A 10,277-nucleotide genomic window follows, 5' to 3' on the forward strand; every position below is an offset into this window, starting at 1 on the left:
AAAAATTTGAAAAGTAAAATCACAAATATACCCAAACTCACACATTGCATTCAGAATGGGGGTTTGGCTGAGTTGGCTGTTTTTTTAGGCATTAACAAGACATGATTTGCTCCTCCGTGGACTAGAAGATGCAATTACATTATCAGACCTTAGATAGATTTTGGAAAGTGCCTGAATAACACTTCTGCTAAGCCTTTAATCCAAATCATGATAATTGGATGGTCAACTCCCTGAGGATGTACTTTTATGAGGCTTGACCTTCTTTAGAACCCCTGTTACAGCATTGGACTGCAAGAAACTTTTGGTCAACTGTGACTTAAAATCTACACACACACAAGCATGCACGCATACACATGTTGGGTTTCCATGTTTTATGGGGACATTCCATAAACGCAATGGTTTTTATACTGTACAAACTGTATATCATATTCCCTAACCCTAACAATCACACACAACTGTCTGCTCTTTTAGATTTTCACAAGTTAATTCTGTATGATTTATAAGCTTGTTTCCTCATGGGGACAAAAAGATGTCATCTTTGTGGGGACATTTTGTCCCCATACCGTAGGGTTTACCCTTCCCACACACACGCACATGCACACACACACACACACACACACACACACACACACACACACACACACACACACACACACACACATTAGCTTGTTCAAGTTGAACTCAGGTTATCCTGAGGTCACCGTGTTCTCCGTTTTTATTGAATTTTTTGTCATCCATCTCTCCTGACTCCCTCCCCGTCATTTCTGTCTCACTCCGTATAATCTATTTATTTCCGCACTCCTCCATCCTGATCCTTTCATCTTCTGGTTAGAAAATGTTAATATAAGATCAGACCTTTTTAATCATACAAAAAAAGTGCGTCTGCCTGTTAATCCTCTGACCAAATTAAGCATTTATCTAATGCTCTCGAACACTTCAATTAAAAATAAAGAAATAAATCAAAATTTTAAACGGCTCTTACCGAGGCTGCAAACTTGGCAGTGTATGAAAAACGCTCAAAGCGAACAGTGAGAAAAAACAATCTCTCTCTCTATCTTTTCTACTGTATCTCTCTCTCTCTCTTTCCCCCCGTTCATGTTATCGAGCCTCACAAAAGCAAGAACTTTCATAAGCGCTTTGAGCTACAGGGAAAAAGTATTTAAAAGTAATTCACAGACCGACTGCACACCCATCCAAACTAGTGGCACAAATCGTGTACACAAACAGATGAGAGAGAGAGAAACCCCATCTGAACCCTCAGTGCTGATCGCATGCAGCCATGTGTTTGTGTACACGTTTGTGCAGCAAACACTATGTGGTGTGCACAAAACATGCTCTTACTACATAGAGACTTTATGACTGGAGATTTAAAGATTTGATGGCTCTTGGGTCCTGTGTATCATATAAAGCGGCGGAAAAAATTAAGAGACCATTTCAAAAATGCCACTGTCCAATTGAATCGCCACTGTCTATCCTCTCCTTCCTGTCATCACATATATCTTCTGCTCATGTGTATTTACTGAACCCTGTTTAGCCTTTACACTAAACTCAAGAGTGTTCTTTTGATTGTCAGCTCAACAGATGGGCACTGTATTAATCTATTAAACAGCTGGAGTTATCTCTTTAAAATACACAAACACACACACAGCTGGACATTGAGAGAGGACGCTGCTCTCAATGGACCTCTGTGTCCCCCCACGGGTGAGGGCTGGATTGAGTGATGTACCTCTCAGAGAGACATAATACCACCCCCACCCCTCCACAGCTATCATATCAACCTTGCACAATGACTCTTATCAGTGGGATTGTGGGGGTGAGCAGAGATTCAAATGTTACGTAGCCAACCAGCTATCTGCCAACTAATAACTATAGCTGCAGGACAGACACAATCAAACATAAAATTACGTATTTGCCTACGGTAGTCATGTCCAACCATCATACACTGTCATATATATTTTTTTGGTATCAATTGAGTCTAATTTGTTTTTTACAGATGTACACTAAAAAAAAGCAGGAATTTTCTGGCAGCTGGAGCACCAGAAATGAACCGTAAAATAACAGCTTTTTCCGCCAGCAAAATAACATGTTTTCCCCATTTGTGTTGTATTTATTTCTGTAATTTTTACAGAAATAAACTGTAAAAAAATACTTTAATAAAAGCAGCTGGAGCACATTTTTTCTTGTAAATTTGCTATTTTTTCCTGTAATTTTACATTTTTTGACAATATTAAAAAAATACATGAAAAATCTGTACAAAAAACCTGTAAAATTACAGTCTTGACATTATGCGTTGAAAATCTGTAAAAAAAAAACAGAAACATTCTGAAAAATTTCTTTTTTACAGTGTACATATTTGATTACACTGTAAAAAAATCCAGTAAAAAAAAGAAACGTTAAAGCAACAGTTTTCCCTGTAAAACGACATGTTTTCATCGTTTTACTTGTAAATTTGCAGTGTTTTTATGTAATTTTAGGTTTTTGACCGTATTTTTAAAAATACATGAAAAATATGTATAATTAAGTTTTTTACAGTATACTTGTGTTGTAAGCATAGCTTTGGTTAGTGCATGCAGATGTTGTACTCCTGAATCATCTGTATTTTTTTCTTATAACCCCTTAAAAATAAAAATGCTATCATTGCAGAGTTATCAGGTCCAGCAATGCGTCTTATATATTTGTTCCATCAATTCTACAAGCAATAACTTTCTCTTGCCTATGTCATTTTCTGTGTTGAAATGTCTTCAGTGTTAATGGTCTACAGTGGGTTTGCGCCCTTTATCCCCATGTAGTTTAGCATATATTCCAGTGTACAGATAATCTTCGCTCAGATTTGACCTCTGGAGTTGTCGTGTTGTGAAGATCATGTTGACTGTACTGTTTTTCCTGAAGCCACATTGTGACTCTTGCACAGTTCCTCTGTGATGTTGATGTTGTCTACTATCCTTTGCAGCATCACCTTGGCAATGACTTTACCAGAAAACTGCTGGAAGGGATATTCCCCTGCTGTTTCTGCAGATGGACTTATGACCTTTATTTTAGAAATTGTTACAGTCCTTGAAATTACAATAGCCGCATTGTTGTGAGATGTTTCCTGTGATCTAGTAGTTCGAGTAGAAAAACTCTGCAACTTGTCTTGCAGGTGTTAAATATTAAGTCTACCCCTAAAATGCAAGGAAGGGTGGATAAATTGTTTAAACGAGTCTTATTCAACCATTCCATAAACTAGCAGAATTTTAAACTGGATCAGGATAAGGTAGGCTGCACAAAGTTACTCAACTGTAAATGACTCACAAAAAACACTTAATTTGACAATTGTTTCGATATCTTAACATAAGGTTGGTGTTGCAATTAAGCTTTTTAAAGAGAATAATTGTATATATTGGAATATTTTTTTGTATATATTGTAAATATTTCCTCATACTTGTAAATATGAGGAAATATTTACAATATATACAAAAAAATATTTAGGTTGGTCCTGTCTATATAGATCCTAGAATGATAAAGTTTGGGAACACCTGCCATAAACTGTTAATGTGCCTTTGAGCTATTTAAATGCAGAGGAATTATTCCATCAATAAAAATGGTCTGCTAAACAACTACTTCCATACTACCGATCTGTGGTGGCCTGACTGGCATGTATGTCTCGGGGGTTGGCAACCTAAGCTACGCTTGCCACTATTGGCACACTGAAAGGAAATCAATGTGCCAAGCACATGCAGTCAAATGTTATATTAATTCCAAAATGTATATTATTTGTTTAGTTTATGAAAAATTTGAAGCCCATTTCGGGTTCCTAATTGTGATCTCAGGCATTAGCACTCAAGGAGTTGACGCACAGCCAGGTGCTGATAGAGCACAATCTTTAAGAGTTAGGTCTGTATGCACTCAGTGTTGTATGCCATTTACTAACCTTACTTTGAAACTAAACACAGAAGATCGCTGAGATAAGAGGCGCGATGCGGCACTATACAATCTGCCTGTAAAATATGTTTTAAACATGCAGACCAAGACCTTGGCAAAGCATCCCGACCCGTTCAAGAATTTAAATAACAAAAGGTATGTGCTTGATAATATTATTAGCCTTCAAATGAAGAGTTTAATTCCAAAATGAGATTTTGGAATGAGATTCAAATTTTCAAAACTCATGTTTTTTTTATTGTGCATTCCAACCAAACTGCAGTTGGTTTGTTTTGATTTAAGCCATAATAACTAAAAAAATACAGCTAACTAACACAATAAAACACAATAAAAACATGATAACATAATAAAAAACATGATTTTGGGATTTATCTCATTTTGGAAACAAACTCTTCAAATATACTGTAAAGAGGGTCGCACACGTGACACAATGCACCCGTCTAGAACAGCTGGTATCGCACACCGGACACGTACATTCTGTATGCGCTAGCTCAAGTTCAAAGTCTACTGCTGATGCAAGTTGGACCAATTTTTATTTATTTTCACGTTATTAACAATAAGCGTTATTTTATCAATAGGCTCTATATATCATGTTGGTAAGTCCATTATTGTTGTTCTCTGTCTGCTATTAATGTGGTTGAATTGATTAACACATTTTTTTTGTTATTCCCAAGCAGATCAATATACTGTATGTCACGGACGTAGGTGAGACACAATGACAAAGAACAGAGGACCCAGGTGCAGACAGCGGGTAGGGGGTTAACAAGACATTTAATAAATAATTCAAAACAAAAACCCACGAGGGGGTAACATAATAAAACAAGGGGAAAACACCACATGACAGGACTGAAACTAAATACACTGACCAGACTGGAGATAATATTTAACAAGGACTAAACACGGAACAGGAACTCACCAGACAAATGACAATGAACCAGCACAGGACAGAAAACACAGGGACCTTATAAAGGGAACAAATCAAGAGGGAACAGGTGTGGGGCATGAACTAATTAACGATCAATAATGAGGCAACGAAAGGGCGGGAACAGAGACAGGACCGGAGAGTGAATGGAAGGCCAACAGGGCCAAAACTCTCCCTCCACATGAAACATGGGGTTCTGCCATGGCTCTCTGCCACAAGACCAAGAAAAACATGACAAGAGAGGCAGAACCATGACAGAAGCCCCTCCTTAAGGAGCGGCATCCTGACGCTCCCTAAGGCACAAACAAGACAAGACAAATAATAACAATCACACGAACACTACTAACATGACTAAAAATACAGGAAGCACAACGGGTAAAGTTCAAAATAAAGTCCACACAAGGCAAAGCAATAGTCCACACACATGGGCTGGATGCCGGCGGACACGGACAGGATTGCCGGCTGACACACGGACAGGATTGCCGGCTGACCCACGGACTGGATTGCCGGCTGACACATGGACTGGAAGGCCGGCTATCACCAGCTGGGCAGGCCTGGATGTCGACGAGACAGGGCGGGAAGTCGGTGGCTGGGCAGCGCTCTCTGGCAGCTGGGCAGCGTTCTCCGATGGCTGGGCAGCGCTCTCTGGCAGCTGGGCAGCAAACAAGGACACCGGCTGGATTGCCGGCGGGACAGGAACAACACATAGACAGGGTGTCGACTCGACAGGCCTGGGTACCAGCTGGGATGCCGGCAGGGATCTGTGGCGGGACAGGACACCGGTGGCCTCAACCCTGGAGGGTAGTCCAACGGCCTTGAACCTGGAGGGGAGCCCGGCAGCCTCGACCCTGGATGGAAACCCAGCGGCCTCGACCCTGGAGGGAAGTCCGGCGGCCTCGACCCTGGAGGGGAACCCGGTGGCATCAACCACCCCACACCGATCCCTCTGTCTGCTGGGTCCTGATTTGGCTGGTTCATTCTGTCACGGATTCGGATGGAAGAACCCAAGCACAGGCAGCCAGAGGTGAAGGGGTTAACACAGGGATTTATTTAATCACAAAATAAAACACCCACGGTGGGGAAAAACTAAACAAAGGCAAAATACAATAAAAAAAAAACTTCCCACGAGGGGGAAAGACAAACAAGGTCCAAATAATAATAAGAATAATATAAACAAAGACTTCACACACTTGACGGGAGCAGGAACACGAACAGGAACAAGGCAAGAGACTAGGCCAAACAGCAAACATGCACGAGGTACAAGGCAAACAGGTAAGCACAAAATGAACTAGCACAGGACAGAAGACACACAGGCATTTTAAAGGGAAACAAACAAAGGATAATTGAAGAGGGACAGGTGTGGGTAATGAGACACAGCAGGAAAGCTATACAGGGAACGAGAGGGGCGGGGCCAAAGACGAGACACGAGAAAGCACATGGCATGTCAATAGTAAACAATGCCATGTCTTTCTCACACTAAACCTAAGGCTTTGTCATGACTCTGCCACAAGACCAAGAATAGACATGACATGATGAGGCAGAGTCATGACACTGTATCTATGAAGTTTATTTCTCAAAAAAATATGATTCTGACAAATTACATGTATTTATGTGTGTGGTGCTCTGTGGTGCGGCAGGGTTTTGAGCAGAGTGAATACCATGCATCCATGTGAATATGTTAACATTATAATTGATTATATAACAAGCAGTGAGAAAATTATGAACATTCTCTGCTATAGCACGCAGAGAGCTAAAATCCAAGAGGATCCAAAAATGTGGCAGCGCACATGCAACCTCTTCCAGTAAAGTGCTACAGTAATACATGCATGACATGCATCCCACAGAGATGCGAGAACACACTGGAGATGCTCATGCACACAAACACAAATACTGTACATTTTATGTTACAACTTCATAAAATGCACTTATTAATTCACACCCACAAACACATGTGTGAACATTTGCACCCCATCCCTTAACATGCTGCACAATCACATATGCAGATCACCTCCAGCGTGCCTGTGGCACTTTGAGACCGGGTGTTCCTCTGGAGCGCAGAGTCTCCTCATGTGTGTGTGCGTGCGTTGAGACATCAGTGAGGAAATGAACTGAATTGAGGACTAGCACATCCTTTTGAATCCTTAATGCAGTTTTCGTTTTTGTTCGGTGAATTCAGTGTTATGTAATGTGAAACAATGAGAGAGAAACAGAAGCCTCAGCACCATCTGAGATAACTTTACTAGAAAGTAAACTTGCACTCTTGACTGTAATTGAATCGATGAAATTGAAGGATGTCATTAGAACCACTGACACTAGTAATACATTGTGTATGTGCAGAGTACTTGTGCTCCTTCTATCTTATACTGCATACACTGTACATTTAAAATTTACATGATGTTGTGACCTAGGTTATTTTAACATTTTTCAGCTGTGATTTGATGTTACACACTTAAACTTTGTTCAGACAAGCTGCAAAAAAATTGTGTATCCACCTTAAATTTGTTTCAGCAACAAAAAAAGTTAAATCGACTTCCCCCAAATCATATCCATCAGGGTTTAAAAATTAGATTTTTTTATGTGTCTTAGTCTCAACAATCAATCAGATTTCAAGTAGTTTTTTGTCATTCATGACATAATACAAAGTGCCCAATATTGTCTAGATCTGTCTTCGGACTTTTTATGACAGCTGCTTTAGAATAAAGTGCCTTGGTATTGTGCTGACTCATACAGTACAGTTAGTCTTTACTATGGCAACCAATGTAGGTTTTCTGAATATCGATTATACTGTCTGAACAAACAATTCAGATTTTGATGTCTTTCAAAATTACAGTGTGATCACATTTGAAGAAAAATGAATTGGTGTGCAATTTAAACAAAGCCATAATGCAATAGCTCTGTTTCCTGAACAAGCTATGAAATGAGAAAGCAGCAACCAGTGTTATGTTATGCTCACTGCTTTTGTAAGAACACTTTCATTTTGCCTTACGTGTGTTTACTTACTGGATATAAAAAGTAACTCACCAGAGCTCCTTCCTCATAACTCTATGTGTGTGTGTACGTGTGTGCATGTGTGTCCTCAAAGAGTTAAATCTTCATTTACAGTTTTCCACAATTCCTATGTAATATTGAAATAACATTTGAGCACATGTATTAATGTAGCTGTGAATACATCACAGTGAACACTATGGGTATGTACAGGTACAGTATATATGAGGGTGTTTGTTTAATGTTTAACTGAAATTGCAAGCAGTTTTTTAAATCTAGGTCTGAAACAAAACTTAAGTAATGCAGAGGACGTTTGCTGACGGTTCACCAAAAAAATAAAAATTCTGTCTTCATTTACTCACCCTCGAATCTGTATACATTTCTTTGTTTTTCTGAACACAGAGAAAGATATTTGGAAGAATGCTTGTAACCAAACAGTTCTTGGACCCCATTGACTAACATAGCAGGAAAAATTGCTTTGTAAATATTTTGAAGAATGTATAAGCAAACAGTTCTGGGGGACTTTTGACTAACATTGACATTTTTTCTACTAGAACAGGGGTCACTAACTAGCAGACCGCGAGATGCGTCCGTCCGGACCTCAAAGACTTTTGACATAATAAAAAAAATGAACGCCTAACATTATTTTCTAATGCAATCAAATTTATACCAGGCACATCAAGGTCTGCTCAGTAGCAGTTTGGGTCCTACGGCGCCACGGACAGTTAACATATGCGCACTATTGCTACTTGCTAGTTCAGACGCCGTTGAGTGAAGAGAGTTGAGACAGACTCGCTGCACAGCGCGCAGACAGATGTAACAGTCAGTGACTGAAAAACAATGTCCTTTTCAAAAGTTAGAAAAGTTGACGCCGAAAACCATGTTTTTCGAGATGAATGGGTCGAGAAATTTGCATTTATTCTTCCTGCATCGACATGCACGAGACCGGTTTGTCTCATTTGCTCAGAGTCTGTTGCGGTTGTCAAAATTGGAAACCTTAAACAGCATTATGAAATTAGACGTGGACACTTTGAAGAAACTTACCCACAGCAGTCCGAGGTAAGGACACGGGAAATATATTAGCTCAAAGCCCAGTAGGAGCGATCTACACGGGTCCTCCCTCACTCACTTACCGCCCAACAACCAGCATATGAATGTTCACTAAGAATACAGTGGATCTTAGGAAAACATAAAAAGCCCTTTACTGATGGGAAAAAAGTAAAAGAGTGCATGGAAGCTTCTGTGAAACACTTTTAGAAGGAAAATAAAGACATGAACTAAAAGAAAGTATTAAACAAACCCCCCTTTCAGCTGCAACAGCCACAAGAAGAGCTGAAATGTTATCAGAGGATGACCAGTCACAACTTGATGCTGCTATTTGTTAATCTCAGTTCAGCAGAAAACAACACTTTAAAGTTGTTCATGTTGAAATGAATGTATGTTCAGTGCAGGTTTGGAGATTAGGGCATTTTGCACATGTTCCTTCATTATATTGTTGTCAGACATCGTTATGCCATCGTATAGATATAAAAAAAACATCTATTCATATTTTTAGGTATTTAATTGTCCGGACCTCGGCAGGTAAGGAGGGTTCGTTTACTGGACCTCAAGCAATTTTAGTTGAAGACTCCTGTACTAGAACAAAGAAATGTATACAGATTGGAACTCCTGGGGGACGAGCAAATGATGACAGAATTTGGATTTTTGGGTGAACTGTCCCTTTAATAAGTTGATCTGCATCCTTTTGGCATTACTTTTATACATTATTTTTTTCCCTCAGTTTATCTCCCCATCATTTCTCTCACACTCTCTTTATACTCTTATGGTTGTGTACAGATGAAATATTATGCTGATTACTCCATTGCAGCACTCTCTTCCTCTTTTGACATTTTCTTCCATTCTTTCCCATTCTATTCTTCTGTTCTTTTCTGTTTCCCAATCCAAGTCCCACAGGAGCAGATTACATCTGATGCTTTTGCCACACAGATGAGCCTGGTGATGCTTGGAATGGATTTGTACTGTAAGTGCAGACAGAAATGTTTTTATACTTTCCTAAAATAAATATCTTTGTTAAATATCTCTTGTCAGTGTGTGTGGATGACTCTGTGTACAGTACTGTATGTGTGTGGTTTTGATAGTGTCCCTGAGCTGAGGTCACACTTATAAGGTCTTTATCAGAGAATCCTATCCCCAGGCACAATGGCAATGAAACTGCATGAAACTGAAATGAAATGGCATGTTGGCATTATGCAGTATTTGGCATGTTCTGAAGAGATTTCCCAGAGAAGTGTTCACTCCTTAATCTCCCTGACAGACACAGTATGTGTCTAAAGTAGATCTTTCAACCCTTAAATCTGCTCTAGTCTTTACAAAAGTTGCAGATGACTGTTGAGTGTGTCTGACATAAAGAGAGAGAGAGAGAGAGAGAGAGAGAGAGAGAGAGAGAGAGAGG

This window comes from Triplophysa rosa, linkage group LG1 (genome assembly GCF_024868665.1).
Source record: "Triplophysa rosa linkage group LG1, Trosa_1v2, whole genome shotgun sequence".
NCBI classification, from domain to species: domain Eukaryota; kingdom Metazoa; phylum Chordata; class Actinopteri; order Cypriniformes; family Nemacheilidae; genus Triplophysa; species Triplophysa rosa.